The sequence below is a fragment of the Cydia pomonella genome, chromosome 7 (assembly GCF_033807575.1).
Source record: "Cydia pomonella isolate Wapato2018A chromosome 7, ilCydPomo1, whole genome shotgun sequence".
In the NCBI taxonomy this organism is placed as follows: domain Eukaryota; kingdom Metazoa; phylum Arthropoda; class Insecta; order Lepidoptera; family Tortricidae; genus Cydia; species Cydia pomonella.
The window spans coordinates 6,385,237-6,404,462 of NC_084709.1; the positions used below are offsets into that span (position 1 = coordinate 6,385,237).

At 36.2% G+C, this 19,226-nt stretch overlaps 2 long non-coding RNA genes across 2 annotated transcripts; both read right to left on the reverse strand.

Annotated features, from left to right (window-relative positions):
* Window positions 1-7,999: 7,999 nt before the first annotated feature.
* On the reverse strand, window positions 8,000-17,541 carry LOC133519721 (uncharacterized). Its single transcript, XR_009799660.1, has 2 exons — window positions 16,522-17,541; window positions 8,000-8,490 (listed from the first exon to the last, which is right to left on the reverse strand). It is a non-coding gene; the product is annotated as an uncharacterized LOC133519721 (long non-coding RNA).
* LOC133519720 (uncharacterized) lies at window positions 11,103-13,347 on the reverse strand. Its single transcript, XR_009799659.1, has 3 exons — window positions 12,805-13,347; window positions 12,222-12,397; window positions 11,103-11,223 (listed from the first exon to the last, which is right to left on the reverse strand). It is a non-coding gene; the product is annotated as an uncharacterized LOC133519720 (long non-coding RNA).
* Window positions 17,542-19,226: the final 1,685 nt, after the last annotated feature.

Consider the following 19,226-nt stretch of genomic DNA (forward strand, 5'->3'; position numbering starts at 1 on the left):
AAATTACTCCAATTCATCCATTAACACTTTTAGCTCGTGTATTACCTAATTGGCATAGTCGAGTACTGAGTCACGAGTTGTTGGCCTCGTGGCATTGAGCAGGAGCAGAAATAGCTCGCCCAAAGGAGCGGGGGTTGCGCGTGTGTTCTGCGCTGTGCCGAATGGATTTGGTTTGTTACGGATGAAGTGTCCTTGCTGGAAAAGTGTCTAACTTAATTAATTGTATACATAATGGATATATACAGAGGATTACTATAACTAGCTTAAATCCTTAAGGCATGATGGCAATTCCTCGTTGTATCGCAATACTGATACGTTGTGCGAGGAAGCCGCCAGCTTTTCGGTCACCCATTACATTACGTCAACCAGACGCTTCGCGATTTCTGCAAAAAAACTTGTGCGCGCTGGGACCGCACGGCCCTAGTTTCAACGCGATATTAATTGTGGTTTTATTAGGGTTCCGTAGCCAAATGGCAAAAAACGGAACCATTATAGATTCGTCATGTCCGTCTGTCTGTCCGATTATGTCACAGCCACTTTTTTCCGAAACTATAAGAGCTATACCGTTGAAACTTGGTGAGTAGATGTATTCTATGAACCGCATTAAGATTTTTACACAAAAATAGAAAAAAAAAAAAATTTGGGGGCTCCCCATACTTAGAACTGAAACTCAATAAATCTTTTTTCATCAAACCCATACGTGTGGGGTATCTATGGATTGGTCTTTAAAAATGATATTGAGGTTTGTAATATCATTTTTTTCTAAGCTGAATAGTTTGCGCGAGAGACACTTCCAAAGTGGTAAAATGTGTGTCCCCCCCCCGTAACTTCTAAAATAACAGAATGAAATATCAAAAAAATATATATGATATACATTGCCATGCAAACTTCCACCGAAAATTGGTTTGAACGAGATCTAGTAAGTAGTTTTTTTTAATACATCAAAATTAAAAAAAAAAAAAATTTTCATCAAACCCATACGTGTGGGGTATCTATGGATAGGTCTTCAAAAATGATATTTAGGTTCCTAATATCATTTCTTTCTAAACTGAATAGTTTGCACGAGAGACACTTCCAAAGTAAAAAAATGTGTGTCCCCCCCCCTTTAACTTCTAAAATAACAGAATAAAAAATCTAAAAAAAATATATGATATACATTACCATGCAAACTTCCACCGAAAATTGGTTTGAACGAGATCTAGTAAGTAGTTTTTTTAATAAGTCATAAAATAAAAAAATATTTTTTTTTTTTCATCAAACCCATACGTGTGGGGTATTTACGGATAGGTCTTCAAAAATTATATTGAGGTTTCTAATATCATTTTTTTCCAAACTGAATAGTTTGCGCGAGAGACACTTCCAAAGTGGTAAAATGTGTGTCCTAAGTGGTAAAATGTTGAACAAGATCTAGTAAGTAGATTTTTTTTAATACGTCATAAATGGTACGGAACCCTTCATGCGCGAGTCCGACTCGCACTTGGCCGCTTTTTTATTCTTACACAAACTTCTTCTTTTTGTCGTTTAACTTTGGTAGAGTGGTCGTGGTCATCTTTAAGCTATCGATGACTTTAAACGCACCGTTTTTCTTCTCTGATGGCTGTTTTCCTGTCCTGCCGTGCACAAACCGTGCGTATGCAACGTGTTAATTGTTACCGCTCGTAGCGAACGAAACGCAACTATCACTGCCGCACTAATGTGGAAGAGATATAGAGAGAGATACACAGCACCCTTGCGTATTACATTTTTGATCTTAAATTAATTTTAGTAATATTTCGTCTTGCTGGCAATGTTTACATCGCCGCATTGTTTCACGATATTGCAAGCTAGTGTCTACAAATTCAAAACACTTGAATTCCAACTCAATTTATATGTGTCATATCATAAATGTCTTACTAAAGATTTTCTATATGTCAGATGTAACCTAAAGGTATTTATAACCACCGGTTACCGTTTCCGGCAATAAACGTGTTTTTAAGATGTGTTAACTACCAATACCTACTATATAGGAGATAATAGTTGAATTGTACTCTTTTCATGAATTAACTGTGTCCGTAGTTGCTAGCGACTGCGAGCTGATGTTCTTGCCAAACTTGTACAAATCAGTTTAAATCTAAATTCTACGGTACGGTACGGTATTTTTACTGACAACTTTTACTAACGTTTTATTAACAGAATAACTATCTTTCATCCGGTATTTGTTAAAAATAACAATGTTGAAGTAGCTATTAATTATTTTTACGAGATAAATGAAGGCATTGAACTCCAGTGCTTTCATCAGTGACTCATGTTTTCCGGGTTTATGCGTATGCGTACGAAAGTAGGAAAGGTTCGTTCATTGATTGATGACCATGTTATCATGTTTTTTTTATTTTTAAAAAATTTTTAGGTTGTAATTTTTTTTATAGTTAACGAATATATCAAGATACAATATATCAAGTACGAGTTAACACGTTAAACGCCAGACCAAAATATTCATTTTTTCTTTAAAAAAAACTTGATGTAAATTCAATTATTACTTTGATATGTATATAGATATATATTTTATTTTGTTATTGGAGGTTTAGTTAAAAAGTTATTAAAAAAAAAACTCGCGGTCACCGATGACCCCCGTGGCGCTGTGAAGTTCATATTTCAAAAACCGTTACCATGACGCCACGCCGGTCCCCCCGCCGGCCACGCCGGTCACTGTGCCGGTCATTATACTGTCACATTCGCACCCGCTAAAATATGCTTATAATATAAAATTTAACTGCTTTGGCATTGTGTGACAATAGCTTGGTTTGGCAATTCCTGCTACTGGTTCAAGAAGATACGCTGTTTTTGTTTATTTTTGTTAATTTTGGGTTTTTATGATGTTTTTTTTGTGGAATGCATGTATCAGGTGTGTGTCTGCATTGGGAAATTAATTTTTTCTTATTTTTTGATAATTGTCGTGTATCTCCAGATAATTGAAATTAATTTCTATTAATTATATAATTATTGCAAATACTTAATTATATAAATTATAGAATTAAAGCTGTGATTTGAAAAAAATGCCTTGTTTTTTTCATTTTTTCAACAAATCTACTATGTCACTAACTGCACCCACGTCCCAAGCCACCGTTTTACTAACGAGCGCCATGCCGGTCCCTTGCATACAACGCATTGCTTATAACTGCTACACGCGGCGCAGGATAGCGTCTTAAAAACAGGTTTAACACGAGGTCACCGGTGCCCCCCATGGCGTGTTGCAGTTGACTTCGTGAGGTCGCCGGTGCCCCCCATGGCGTTCAACGTGTTAAGTTTGGACGACCGGTTTGGCCTAGTGGGTAGTGACCCTGCCTATGAAGCTGATGGTCCCGGGTTCAAATCCTGGTAAGGGCATTTATTTGTGTGATGAGCATGGATATTTGTTCCTGAGTCATGGGTGTTTTCTATGTATTTAAGTATTTATAAAAATTTATATATTATATATATCGTTGCCTAAGTACCCTCAACACAAGCCTTATTGAGCTTACTGTGGGACTTAGTCAATTTGTGTAATAATGTCCTATAATATTTATTTATTTAATATTTATTTATTTATATCAATATATCGATTCATAAGGGCTAATTTACCCTAATAAGCTTTTGTGCATAAGAAGCCATATATGTCAAAGTTGAAATTTAAAAATATAATTTTATATGACGTGGGGTAAAGGGTTTTCACACGATATTCGTGCTTCTCAATAAACGCAGTTTTCAAAAATTATTTACAATCGCTTATGCAACTTTGCTATGTGAACATCAAACGTTGCAATACACATCTGTTTAGCCTGGCCTTTGAATAGGGGTACAGTAGGCTGCTGATGTCAGCAGTAGACAATAGTGGACTTTGAGGAAATGTGAAATTCCTGAAAACATTTCATTCTATTAGATATATACCTACTAACCATGAGTTTACAGTAGCTGTAATGTAATCGCTAGCGACTGCATAAACTCGCATCGCAATGAATCTCGTTGGTGGGTGGATTTTATCACTAAAAATTTTTCCCTACAATTTTTTTTCAATGTGTAATTTAACACGATTCAAGCTATCAAAAGTAACAGGTATAGACTGTATATTGAGTATATTTATGGTATTTTTCTAATAATTTGTGAGCTAAACTTTGAAGTTATCGCTTTAGAAAAATAAGAACGTAAGATGGTGATGACAACCATGCGACGGTAATAACTCTTTTATGGACGGTGATGATACTGCATGTATGGTGATGACGATTTGTGAACTAATTTATATATACTTTAAAACATATTAAAAAAAGGAAAACTTTTTTAATTGTAAAGGGCTTCAATCTTTAACAAATATTACAAAAATTATTTTCAGAAAATTGTAATAAATTTATTATATTCATCAAAAAAAAATAACTAACAAGTACGGGTATTGCATAATTTAAGTTAATTTATAGTCCAAAACAGGCGATTTGTGATTTTTTTTTTGTTTTTTTCAATATTAAATCATATTATCAATATTTCACTCTTAAATATCGGTTATTCTTGTATCTGATGCGTGTCTTGGTCTTGGTATTTGTATCGTAAAAGATAATTGCTGGCTTACCAATGAGCATAATTTGTATAGTAAATTACTTATTTTTGACGATTTGATTCATTAAATTATTTTTTATTATTGTTGTTTTATAAATGAACGTTAGAAATAGCTATAATACGTTTTTTTTATAGAGACCTAGACATAAATTTTTTCCGGATTTTGAAATCCAGTCTGATGCTGGTGCAGGTACTCGCGCAGTCGCTACCATTATTTTAATTGTTGGCGCTTAAATTCCATGACAACTATAATGATTGCTACCTCACCCGGGTCAAATTAAAGGTTGAAGCTAAAACTATTCCTGACTGTCGTCCAGTTTCGATCGCCTTTTACAACTACCTTTTGACGGCTTCTTAGCGAAAACAAAAATTGGCAAACTTCAAACATTTTGCTATCAACAAAACAAAACACACTTATGTGTTTCGATATAGAGGTTAAGTTTGAATGGTAATAGAATTGGCGAGAGTGAATATTTTTTTTGACAGACAGGTCTAGGTTAGCTAAGCGAGAGTTGGCAATGTTACAGGATTCAAGTTCAATGTTTCTGTTAATTGCCACGGCAGGAATATAATTAGCCGACAGGCCATACGTAGTATTTTTGAAGGTGATGTTAATGATGGCGACGCTAATGAGATGTTAGAATATCATATATCCAATGGGCTTCCAACTGTCAAAATAACATTACCAACGATGGTACCTGGGCTATAACCGCAAAAATCCGAGTTCGCAAATTGCGGGCATTTTTCTCTCTCACTCTTATTACGCCTTCATTGGGGTAAAAGAGAAAGATCCCCGCAATTTGCGAATTTCGGTTTTCGCGGTAGGCCCCCCGAAACGAGCAAAACTTGTTCGCGCGTCCAATGATGATCCCCATGACAGTTAATTTTATATGGGGCAGCTGTCCCGTAAAATGTGTGTAGACATTTTTGGAAATAAAGCACATACATTTATTTTGAAAAGTAACATTTAAGTAATAAAAACATGGTAAAAACATATCCCTTCAATTATTGTTTTTTAATTCTATCAAAACGCGACTTGGAGGAACTATCATAGGGTCAGAAATCATTCGATCATTTACTCAATGTTTCGTCTCTTTTTTTTTTTTATTTGAAAATATCTTTATTCTTTAATCGTATACCTTATTGTAGTGATGTAGTTGTAGTAATTTACACATTCAAAGGACTGGAAATTAGGTAACAGCACCCCAGATCTTTGCGTATCGTTCGCCCACGGAAAATATTATCTTTGTTAATGTGTTTCTCTAATGTATCAGAAACCTGGGTTCTTTCAATGTAAGAAGTCATTAAGCAAAAATCTGGATGTTTTGTTTATTGTTAGATAATAATACTCAAGCCCACATCATATGTGGTGGTTTAAGCTAAATAAAATGAATATGAACAATGTATAAATCATTTAAACTAATTAAAAGCTCCGTTTAGCACGAAAACAATTTTTTTTTTCAGACCTTCTTGGTCTGGTCTGGTCTTTATGGTATGGGATCCTAATGTGAGTCATCCTTTAGTTTGCTGACTTAAATTTAGCAAATATTTCTTATTTGGTTTCAGAAAATAAATTCAATATTTACCTTTAGGTTTTCCTTGATTTATTACAATAAGCTTTTAAAATACTAATTATTTTCAAGTCTCCTTTCCCAATAGTATTTTGGCTCCGAAAGATATTTCGAGCTTTTGGCAATGTGTTATTTTTGCTGGCGATTTGGCTTGACATCTCAAATGTACGGCTTCCTCACCTTGCCGTTTTGTGGACTGCTGCCACTTCGCCAAATATAACGCCACGTCTTAATTAGGCTTTGGCAACGAATTGTAATTATTTTTGGTCGGCAAAACCGACAACATTCTAAAAACATGGCTGAGAATGATATTGTTAACTTTGGCACTGCTTGCCTCTCGTTATTTTGTTCACAGTTTCTGGCATTGTCATTTCACTAGATTAATTTATAAGTAAGACAAACGATGTCATAGATTTTCTTTTAGTTTAATTAATAATTAAAAAGTTAAGGTACGTTATCTGCGTGTTTAGTTTTACGGTTATTTTCTACAAAATAACCGTAAAACTAAACACGCCAGAAGAAAATTCTAAGTATCTTGAATACCTTACGTCAATATTATTATTCAACTATTCAACCCATGAACTACACAACGCCTACGTATAATTGTATCAAGTGCAGGAGTCACAATATTTTATTTTGTTTGTACCTACATTTGTTTGTACATGGCTCACAAAAACTATGATGAATAGTTTTGTCCGGCCTTGTGCTCGCAGACGAGACTCATAGCTCAGGGTTGTATTTCCAACCGATATGATGGTTCAAAGGAACCAATATAAGTGTACCTTCGGATCAAGTATAGTTGTTAAGAATTTAGAGGCCACTTTACTCTAGCGACTGAAAACTGGACTTCCCGGCGCTCGCGCGTACACTGACAATACGCGGCCATACCTTGCACATTCCGGGCTATTTTCGCCAGCAAGCATTCCCACTTCAACCTTTCTGTCCGACTCATCATTTAATTTTGAATACACGCACATTGAGTTTATAAACGGCCAGTGTTTGAGGCCATTTGGCGATAAAATCCGAGGGCGTAATAAATTAATACTTACCTACCTTGCAAACACATTTATGATCAAATTGGCGCCAGTGGCGGTCATAAATTAGTAAGCTGGTACCAAACAAGTATACTTGCAAGGAATTAAATATTTTCACTGTGTTAAAGTGCAGTTTGGTTTCAGCCTTGCTTTCCACAAGCTTTCAATTCTACATCTTGTTTTCTCAAACGCCATGTCATATAAAACCGATCGGACGCAACTATTATCTGAATCGGGCGCAATTGTGCCATAGGAAGGCCTATGCCGAGTTGTAGGAAGTATATATGCAGGCTGGTAAAAATAATAATCAGATGAAACATGAATGCTACAGGGAACGCGCGTGAAATGTAGGGAACACCATAGAGGCATATTTACGCGAAATGTTAATTTCAAGCTTCAGTTTAAGGTGACAGACCCTCCGACGCGCACGGTCCATGTGGCCATATGGCTTTAGACTGAGTATTCAGATTTAGAGGAAGTTTATAAACACCACATTCCTGAGCACTGCTTTGTGTTCGGCTCATGATGTGTTTTGCCGATGATTGGTTCCACGTGGAGGTAGTTAACGTTCCCAAAACAATATGTGTACGTGACCAAAACCACGAATGTTTGCTCTAATATTTTAAGATTCGTTATTTATGAATTATACACAATGGACATAAAGTGACTTTTAAGTTACAAGTTACAGCTACAGTCCTAAAAACATACGTTAATCAAATGACAAAAACACATATCTACATACGTGTGTAAAAGAGTAACTTATATGTGTTTACCTCTGTATTTAGAAGTATAAATAACTAAGGGACATTTTTATCAAGCAATAAAACATATTACTATAATTGTAATAATTTATTAAAACAAAGAATTGCCTAAACACCAATTAATCCGTTTTGCCTTCAGGTTCACTGCATGACTGATGTAGAATTATTCAAATCATTATAAGACCGCTCTTAGCGATGTCTTTTCTTTTGCACGCTACATGTTAATAACATAATAGTATTTTATGCAAACGTTGTATAAGAAGGGTCCAAAAAGGCGAGTGGCTTGGGTTACAATGTGAGCCGGAGCCGCAGGCGAAGGCACTAGCATTTTCGACTCACAATAGTAAAACTAGTGAAAATTGACTGATTCACAACAGTAAAGTAAAATTGACATGTGAATTTTCACGAAAGCCAGCAGTCGTCGCGACACTCGAGGTGCTCAAAGGGTCGTCGCTTCGCATTCCTGCCGCATGCCTGGTTATTTATACGGCGCTGGACGCTGTCATTCTCGGCTTCATGCTCGCATTCCACCTCTCCACGGGACATGGACATTTTCCGTATTATCTAGAAAATGAAAATCTATATTTTAAAATTTAGGCATATTAAAATGCACGTATTAATGCCAAAAACTACCACCGGTTTTAACTCTACACCACAGCCCCGAACAGATACCGGGCGCAAGAACTCGGCGGGACGCATTTGAAAAAAAAAACATCAAATCTTATAAATACGTAGTCTACCAGAAAATAAATCAAAACTTTTACAAAAGGAAAAGAAAAGGAAATTTTAACAGAAATAAAAAAAAAACTTTGTGTGCAAGCAAAAACATGCAAGCTTGTTAGTTGGTCTTCAGACCAACAGTTATAGTTGCAGCTTAGAGCATTTAAATCACCGGAGTCCCCTTTAAGAGCTTACCCCTCTGTCGAAAACCTCGGCCAATGGTCATACTCACGTCATACTTATTGTATGGACTGACGTTTATCTGACATGGCTATTGACATGGCTATTTTATACGTTACGTACAAATAGCCATACATTTGACGTGCCCCTCCTTTGCAAAAAATTTCAGACTTTTTTGTACAGAAAATTACAGACCTTGGTTAGTAATTAGTTAAATGCTCTAAGGGTTGCAGCGCTTAATTTTTATTCCGCCAGTATTGCCCGTTAAAAATTGATTAAACTAACTCTGCCGGCCTATGATGGTTTTGTCATTATATCATTAATCATTTAATGCTTGGATTGGCGATTATCTGATAAGTGACTTAATTCGGTATAAAGTCGCGAGGATAACCTATAATTGACTAATGATAGCGCGACATATTTTGAGGTTTTGAAAAATGAATTTTAAACTCTATGCCTTAAGGCGTATTTTAAAGAATAGATGATTAAATCACATTCTACCACTTATCTTCATATGACATTAACAGTTAAAAATTATCCATGGTTTGAGCTTTTGAAAAATAAATCGTAAACAAGTATACTTAAAGCGTATTTTAATGAATAGTTGGTTAAATGACATATTACCACTTATCCACATTTGACATTGATAGTTAAAAGTTATCCATGATTTAAGAGTTTGCAAAATAGATTCTTATTGTGTTTAATTAAGACGTCTTTTAATAAATAGTTGGCTTAATGAGCTAAGTTGTGTCTACAATTCATACATAGCAAATGGGGAATCATTGCTCGCTTAGATTTGAAGGCACGTTTTAAGGTTTGAAAGACAGGCAAATGTAGTGAAGCGTGTAAGGTGTTCAAAATTAAGCGTGTAGATCATTTCCAACATTTCACACGATGAGTTACTTTTGGTGCGGACTGTGCCTATTGAGTGAAATTAACGTAAGGCGGTCTTCACACTGGCGTTGCACCGCATTCCATTGCGATGTGGATGATTTAGTATACGGCAGAGTTCGCTATAGTTTTCCTTCAATAGTTTTTCGCCCGGAACTGAGAACTCGCGGTTTGCCAAAAATTATGTATAGCGATTGCATTTGTTGCACCTACTTACTCGGAAAATGATAAACTCTGGTACAGCAACTTGGTCAGTAGAAAAAAGGCGGTAAATTTTTAAAAATATAGGCGCAAAGGGTCTCCCATATAAAATTTAAACTTTGCGCCTTTTTCTACTGCCAAATTGGGTGTGTTTGAGTATAGTTTCAAGTCACCATAGAGATTTAAAAAGACCGTATCTGTGGTAAACGGTTACGTTTCTTGTCAAATGACTATATTATGTAATTTTGAATTCGTTTATCTTGCTAATTATGTAAAATGGTACATTTAAAAACAATATCAAAAACGTGTAAGCCAGGCTTTTTCATTTGATACCGCCGACCACACTTTCTTGCAAACAAGTTGACTAGAATAGCAATAAGACCCCTCACAAATAGCTTTTGGGTTTCTAGGCTCTTATATAGCTCCAGAACCCCTTGATTGAGCCTGCTCATAATTTAATTTAAATTAGTACAAAACTAAAGTTATTGCATAACAAGCTATCCTCTGAGAGCTCTTAAAAAAAAAAAAATGTCGAGACCTGCCAATAGCCAGTCGTGTGTTCCAAGTTGAATGTATGATTTTTTTGTCATATTATTTGGACCCAACATGGTTCGAAAGTTAGAGGGAGGGACTCTTCTTTTTTCTTTCAGAGCGATTATTTACAAAAATATTATCTTTATCTAAAAATGGTCATGAAAGACCCATATTTGTTTTAAAAGACCTATCTAATGACAGCCCACACCGTAAGTTAAACACTATACTACGGTTTAACTAACTCACGTTATTTTTGACACTTGTGCGACATGTTTCGGAGAACCTATTAGGTCTTCATTTTCAATCATGTCTAGTTCATGTGAGCATTCACGCTAGTCATATTTCTTTTTTGCTAAAGTTAGACTCACAACCGTTTAAATTCGATCCCACACCGTGCTTATTGTTAGCTTGGCTCAGTTAACTATGAACTGCAACATCCTATGTATACCTTATATTTCGTAAATGAATGACTTACGACTTATGACGTCACAAAGTTTATGACTTCCCCTCCCTCTAGTCACAACATGGCACATTTTCTTGACCCCCTCTCTCCCCCTTAACGTGTGATCTAATTAATGGATAACCTCTTGGGGCTAGTCCGGTTTCCTCAGAATGTTTTCAGGAAGGCAGTGTTAATAAACATAACAAAATAAAATAATACTAGGCGAAATATTTATTTATTAATAGGGCACGCTTCTTTGCATGTAATGCATCCCTCGAGCAGCTCCCCCTTCCATTTCCGCTTCAGGTTCGCCTTTTATTGGAAGATTTCTGGAAAAAAGAAAAACCTATTATACCTATAAAGTAAAATAATCAAAAAAACTTTTTACAAAAAAAGTAAACCGACTTCAAAAAGGATAAAATAAAATATTATACTTTTTTAAGTATATGCATTACCAACTAATATGTTTGAAGTCGGTGCCTTATCGTCAGTTTATATTAAAATTTCTGATCACAATATCATATTGTTGCATTAAAACTACTTTGATTAAGCTAATCGCAAGATATAAGGTAATTGCAGCAAAAACAATTAGAAGTCTCACAAGTTATTTTCTCAACACATTATGACGTTAAGATTTTATAATTAAGTGAATAGTTAAAAAAATATTCATATTGTCCATTTCTGCCTGAAACACAAGGAATCCTAGTTAAGGTATTTGTAAACCACTTTTCTCTAATAACAATTCTTAGTCTTTAAGAGCAACCAACGTAGGTACAATACTTTTTCAATGGATATGGTAGGCAGCTGCCCCCAGTCTCCCATTTAAAAAAATCCATGTACATGGGTATGTGTTCGGTCACCGCAGAGAAAATTTGAGGAGTGGAGCCCTAAACATGGTAGGTAAACCTAAATTTAATTTATTCATAAAGTGTCCAATGTCCATGCAATTTTGCAGATACATCACGTAAAACTAACAGGTGACTTGCATGGAACGACTCTGGGTATCTATGTACCTAATCGCGGAAAACGTCAAACATTTCACAAATATTTATACTTAAAATATTATAACAACGGTTATATGTATATGTAATCTCTTAATATTTTAGAAATTACAAAATAGTATTTGACTACCTATTTGTATCCGATTTAGCAGAATGAATGATAGATGAGTTGTAACAAAACGTACTAATCCCGATTCAAAGTAATCCCCATTGGTGTTGTCAGGGCTTACTTTGGCGATCTTACGGTTTACAAGAAAATATCGATTCTGTCCATCCATTCGATTTATTCTAAAATTTCTAATTATGATTTTGCAGTCATTACATACCAACTGAACGTTTAGCGAATGAATTCCTTTTCTGTTTAGAAACTGTACGCCATGCGGTAAAGGTTATGGAAATATTTTTACTTGGGTGCAGTCTACTGTGCCTAAAATGTTAGCAACCCCATATGCCTCCTGAACACCTCTCATTTTCTGGGAAGACTATCCAAGTGTCCTTGAGTCTGTAAACAATCCAACACTTTCATGATTTGGTACTTTAGCTACACGTAGAATTGAATAATACTTACATAAATACATATGTAAGAGTGGTAAAGAAGTTGCATATAATAACAAAAATAAGGTATGATTCTGCATTGAAATATTTAGGTAGAAACACTTCAAATACAAATACCACAAAAATCCACATTCAAGCCTCATTTGTACTTCATGGTCCCTAAAAATCTACGTAAGAAAATAAATATAAATATTTTGTTACTGACTGCGTCTTTTTGCCTTCATATGTGATCATACTGATTACGCTGTATACCAGGAACATCATTATAGAAAAATCTCACTGCACATCCATACTCGTATTTTTTTACCTTCTTATCTCCGGTGTCAGTGGTATTCTGTACCAAAATGGACATACCTTCTATTCACCACAATTACAAATTGATCCAAGTACCGGCTGACGGTAGACTGAGCAATGGACAAGCCATGGTCTTTTCCAGTTCCCCGTTAGTAACTACCGCCAGCCAATAGGTGCAGTGATGTTAAAACCTAAGACAAAGACTTGTAAGTAGGTATATCATTATGAAATAATGATTATGATCAAGGTGGTAAAGGTAGCGGGAATGATTTGAGGAATAGTGCAACATTATATCTTTACTTTAAGATGTGCCGGCAATCCATAGTATAGTTCAGCACACATAGAGTGCTAATTCTTTCCGCACCCTATATATGCGCCATAACTCCTCGTCGGGCTTATCAAACGGGTTGCATGCATCCCTTATGGCTCGGCGTTGAAGTTTTCTGTCTTGTTTTTCTTCGATAGCAGCAGCTGCCAAGAAGAAATGATATCTTGCCATCCCTGAAAAATGTATTGATAATGTTATATGTAAATAAATGAGTTTGATTGTATATATAATGAAAAACACAGATACTTACTGATATTTAACTCCAAAAATTTGTATTTTGCACCATTTATATAGCACAAGAGCACTTATCGTGACCCAGTGAGCACTAGGATAAAATAATCAAAGTCTAGCCGTCAAAACTCGACTATATATTTAATTATTCAACAAACGTTGCCATTTACCGTCTATCGCTGTCAAAAGTAGACAAAACGGTATAAATGCTATAAAACGATATAAATCTAGACAAGTGTCATTTATATCATTTAACTTATCCACTTATCAACTAAGTTTAAGTCAGAAATTTAGACAAATGACAAATTATCCACCGACCATGTTATGCAGTAAATCATTTAACATCTATCGCTGTCAAAAGTGGAAAAGACGTCAAATCAATAAAAACTGGATAAAATGTTAGTTATATTATCATTTATACAGCCATATCATTTATAAAATCGACCATAATAGCCCTGCTGCATGGTATTTGTAATGAGAAATGTCATGATTAATGTCAAATTTATATGAAAATATGTCGTTTATAATGACACTCCCACACTTTGTTTTGTTCAAGTCGGCCAAAGTTAACTTAGATGGACTGTGCCTACATACCTACTCGTAATAAAAAATATGTGCTCCGTGAACAAAGTATTTTACGGAGCACTAAAATAGGTGTAAATTACATGACATCCATTTTTTAAATAAATCCAAATTAAGCCTTAGTCGAAACTGAGCCAAATGAAAAATCATTTGTTCACTCTTTGACTTCCATAGCTTTAAATTAATTTTCTATCAAGCAGAAACGTCTGCGAACTATGCATGCTATTAAAGTATTAACGCGATCTTGGTAGCTCAGATGGCAGAGCACTGTACTAGTGATCCAGTGGTCGTGGGTTCAAGTCCCACTTACGACAGTGATTTTTTCCACTTTTAATTTATTCCTTAGCTCAGATTTTGAGACTGCCATCCAGACTAGTATGTCTCTTTTTAAGAAGTTTAGGCACTAAAATAAACCTGTACCGTGTGTGACCACACACAGGTAAATCATCCGCGATCGCTATGCGATCTCCCCGCCCACAAATAGATAGAAATCCGCAGTTCAAATATATCTTTGCACCTGCAATCCTCAGACTATCAAAGTCGGGTCCACACCGACTATACGCCACGGAAAGCCGTCAAGATAATTCCGATACGGTTTTGGATATCTAGATCGCATCGCTAAGAAGGAGTGCCGGATGTTTGAGCGGCCCGAGTGGTCGGTGCGGACCACGAGAACGAAGCCCTACCAAGCTGGCTGGCGCCCAAAATGACATCGTCGGAGGAATGTGCTGTTTATATCGACTTCGCCCAGTTATTCTGATATTGCACGTTGAAATGTTAATGTGATGTCGAAATGAGAATATTTGTTCGCACATTGTTCGGTTCTGCTTAAACTATGCGTAGAGGTTAGAATGTCTTTAAATTGAGCTGAAGGTTATACCGTTCTCAACATAGCCTCCATTAAAACGGCACGCACATTATATACAAACATATGCATAGATTTTTTTTTTCCCCATGGGAAAAGAAGATACTCGTATCTCAAAACATCCTCTTGATTCACCTCAATAGTAAATTTAGAAGTTTTTTGACATGATACCGCCTATTTTTTTGAATATATTTAACAATTTCTCCTCCTCTCGTTTTTTATGTTTCTTTATTTGAAGTTACAATTTTCAATACACATCACCAAAATGACCTTAAATTGCCTTTTTATTCAATTACATGCGTGGAGAAAGTTCATGACTTCTCCTTCTTTCTTCCTCTATAAAAATTCGGATGCCTGAGGTTTTGATGTCCATGAACGCCTTCTTTAAAATCTTCCCACTTCTCGTTGGTTTTTGGCTTAAAAAGGTAGACTAAATTTTTTTTTATACTACGTCGGTGGCAAACAAGTATACAGCCCGCCTGATGGTAAGCTGTCTCCGTAGCCTCACCGGCAGGAACACATTACTATTAAACGTAAAAAGAACGCAAAACTCAGATGGAATGCTCGTTCAACGATAACCAGTTCAATCGAAATTGGAGCGACAAAGCATTTCTTTAAAGTCACGATGCGGGTAAACATTGGCACGCTGGAAAAAGTAGTCCACTTCAACGATGTCACAAGAGTCAGCTATGTCCCAAATGCCAAACATTCCCCACGGCTGTGTCGCCACGGGAGCCTCGAGGGACCTGAAGACAAATTGCGAGGCTGACAACGATGTAGGTTAGGCATTAGGTTTTTCATAAGTAGTAGTAGTAAGTAATTTCAAAACATATAGTCTGATGAACTATTCTTATAAGTAAATAAGGCGGACAATTTTAAAATAATCTAGTTGAAGAAAAATTACTTCCATAGCAGATAATTTGCTATTCATTATCCAGATTCATTTCCTTGTAATTCATTAAATTTATTTCCTTCTTTAATAACTTTTATTATACGGACGGACAGCAAGTAGGTTACTTATACCTTACAACACCTTATTGTCCGTACATTAAGAAAGTATACATATTCTAGGCATTTTGTCCGTATCGATATTTAATGCCATGAATGTACCTTGTTGAATTTATTTAGAGTGGCATGTGCATGGTATGTGCGCGTGAACAATAGTCGTTCGTTGAAGGGCGCAGTGGTTTTCCAAGGTCTTTCATGATATTGAGAACATGCACGTGTAACGTGTATAATGTACTAGGTCTAGTCTATACGTATTTGTTCCACTACATATACCTCCAAGAGGGGCGAAATACATATACAATAGCTCCCACACTTTTTAATTTCTTCATAGATGTGCCTATGCAGGTATCCTCGTGAAATGTTCCTTCACTTTTACTAGATTATTGCTACAATCTGCGTTTCGAGTCATGACTTACGGGTGGGAAATCGCCCTTGTGGAAGCTCCCAGATTTTCCTAGTGACACTATATCTTGATAAAATATCAGTTTTTCTAGTCACCCGCTTCATGAAATGACCTACGTTGATGAAATGAGATCCACGGCGGGCGGTCGAAACCGTTTAGAAATTCGCATATTCAAATTATGTTGACCCTGTGTTGACCCGACAAACTTTGATGTAATCTGTTTTTTTTTGTTAATCTTATGTATGGATCTAAATGAATGAAAACTAAATATGTATGGATCACCTTGGCAGCAGCAAGTGCACTAATCTAAAGATACAAACAAAAACAATTGCGTAAAATCAAATGTAGATGTTGACTCACCAAAACATACGATATTACCCGGCCAGGAATGCAAAAGCAAACATTCACGGCATTTAGACAACAGAATGATATTTTACGGTCGTATAAATAAACTGTTTACAAAATGTGGCGCCAAAACCGAAGGAATTTATCCTTTGATTCGCGAAACAAGAAACTGGTTACACAGTGAAGTAAGAAAAATAATCCATTCGCAGTGCATTAGTCGGATAAATACATGGTAGGTACGAAAGAAATTAAGGCGCCGTGAGTTCCGGTCCTTCTCCAACTGTAGCTCGCTGAGCACTGACCGGACGGCCGTGCGTGCTCAAGATCGCAGATGTCATTGCTATTAAATTATTTTTATTTAATTTTAACAAAAAAAGTGAACACATAAACGCGTTACTGGCCTGAATTAGCTATGAATCGTTCATCTTTATCTGTCATTTTGCCTTATGTATTTGTAAGAAAGGGATAAAACATAATTTAACTAAATCAGCCCCGTAAAGTTTTATGAATAAGGGAGTAAGTCATCATACACGTAAGACGTTCATCACTGGACGAATATCTTCTCCGATCACCTTTTCCGATCATGCGCCTTCTCCATCATCTTTGCTCAGATCGTCGTTCCTTTAAATTAGGGTTCTTCCCACATTGTGGCTATTTCAGGTAAGTTGGTATACGAAGGTTGCGAAGTTCCTACTCTCTGATATATTGTGTGTGCCGACACAACAACTCGGCATGCAATGATTGTAAAGCTCGCGCAATGAGAGTTTTATGAGTCATGTGGCATAACTGAAAAAACATCAGTTGCAGATCATAAAGCAATAGAAATAATCCACGGTAAACAAGGTGTTGAAAGCATGTTGAAAGCTTGTATGTTTCATAATAATGTCGGGGTTTTCCCGCCTTATTACCCTCCGCTTAGTAGTCAATTTTAAAATTCAATCGATTTTGTGTCAGAAAGCGAAGTTTTTGACACCCGAGTCATTGTCCAAAGCCGATGAGATAGTAATTCCTTGGTCTGATTAAACAATTGATTAAGGTTTTTGTCCAACCTCTGTATGTATTTCCTAATTTTATTTGCAAGAAGTTAATTTTAGTTGTCAAATTGCCTGCTAGATGTCGCTATACCATGTGTTGAAAATCCTAGATCGCGGTGTTAAGATTTTCCCGAGAAACATGACGTCTGGCCAGTACTAATTATTGTCAAGCTTTTATAACAGTTGTACCTCTATTGAATTTATTACATTATTGTATAGTCAACAAGAGTGCTTTTCTTTTTGGGCCTTTTTACATGGTCCTTCGAGCCGGATGAGTTCGGCTAGTGGATTCGGTAAACTTCGGGCCAACGGACGCCGGGCAAGGTAGTGGTTTGCTGCCAGCGGTGTTAAGGCGAGAAGAGCCTATGTTTCCCGGAGCAGCGTGTGACGTAAGCAAATGCATCGTGACGTCAGTGGTGAGAAGCAGCAGTATGACGTAAGCGGATTATATGTGTGACGTAGTGAAGTGACAACCGTGAGTACATTCAATTATTAAGTAGTGCAACTGTCAAAAACTTAGTGAAATTTCAACAAATTTGGACTTTGAATAAATTTCATCAAGTTTGGACATAGAAAAATTCGTAGCAAGTTTGGACTTAGAATAGTTTCGAAGAAAGTGGAACGACGGGGAATCCACGCCCAATTTTGCCTAGATATTGCTAAGTTCCAAACACTTAGAAAATTTCACCATGGAGGCTCTTATAAAAGTGCAACAGGACTTGTATTTGAGAATAGATAAGGCTAAAACTAACTTTAAAAAATCGCCTAAGGAACGGCTTAACTCTGTAGATTATCTTAGCACAAGATTAGAAACCTTAGAATCTTTATGGGAAAAGTTTGTGTCAACTCATACTCGAATCATTCAAGAGTCTACTACACTTGAGTTCAGCGAGTATATTACTGAAGACATATATTCTAATGCGGAAGAGTTATTCATGGATTATAAGTCGGATCTTAAGATTGCCTTAAACAAACTAAATGTTTCGATTCCTGGAAAGAGCACTGAGTCTACCACAATTGAGAATAAGTCTGATGTTAATCAAGGCAAATCGGTGATGGTAAAGCTACCAAAGATTTCAATTCCTACGTTTTCAGGAAATTATTCTGAGTGGATTAGCTTCAGAGATCTATTCACGTCGCTCATCCATAAGAATAGAGATTTAGACGACGTCCAAAAATTGCACTACCTGAAAGGTTATTTAGTCGGTGAAGCTGAACAGCTTTTGCGTCACGTACAGATCACGCAGGATAATTACAGCGCATGTTGGGAGAAATTGGAAAAGCGCTATAATAATAAGAAGTATCTTTCTAACTGCATTCTCAAACGCTTCATGAGTCAGAAGAATATTACGACGGAGTCCGCGAATGCACTCAAAGAATTGCTGGACACTACAAATGAGTGTTTAAATGGATTGAACAACTTAGGCATCGACACAAATACATGGGACATAATTGTGATTCATATAATTTGTCTTAAATTAGACAACGAGTCTAGGAAACAGTGGGAACTTAAGGTTAGCGAGTCTTCTGAAGATTTGCCCACACTCAACCAACTTCGAGAATTTTTAGAAACCCGATTTAGGGCACTCGAATGTTTTGATGGGAAATCATCGAAGACTAGCTTTGTTTCAAAGAAACCCAATGCACAATGTAGTAGCAACTTTAAAGTGCATCATGTCACTGAAA